Source organism: Bison bison, unplaced genomic scaffold, assembly GCF_000754665.1.
Source record: "Bison bison bison isolate TAMUID 2011002044 unplaced genomic scaffold, Bison_UMD1.0 scf7180017845579, whole genome shotgun sequence".
Taxonomy (NCBI): Eukaryota; Metazoa; Chordata; class Mammalia; order Artiodactyla; family Bovidae; genus Bison; species Bison bison.
Window position 1 is genome coordinate 15,624 of NW_011476152.1, and position 352 is coordinate 15,975.

Genomic DNA, 352 nt, shown 5'->3' on the forward strand with positions numbered 1-352 from the left:
GTATAAATTAAAATGTTAATTGTAATCCCCAGGGAAACTACAAAGAAAATATCTATATTTTAAATATGGAAAAGAAATATCAAGAGAATTATAATGGCACACTGGAAAATATCTATTTAACACGAAGTTATGCATTAACAGAGAAATACAGGAACAAAAAAAGGCACAAGAAATATAGAAAACAAATAGCAAAATTATAAACATAAATTTTACCTTATCAGTAATTACATTAAATGTAAATTAATTAAACACTCCAATTAAAGGGCTGCTGCTGCTAAGTCAATTCAGTCATGTCCGACTCTGTGCGACCCCATAGACGACAGCCCACCAGGCTCCCCCATCCCTGGGATTC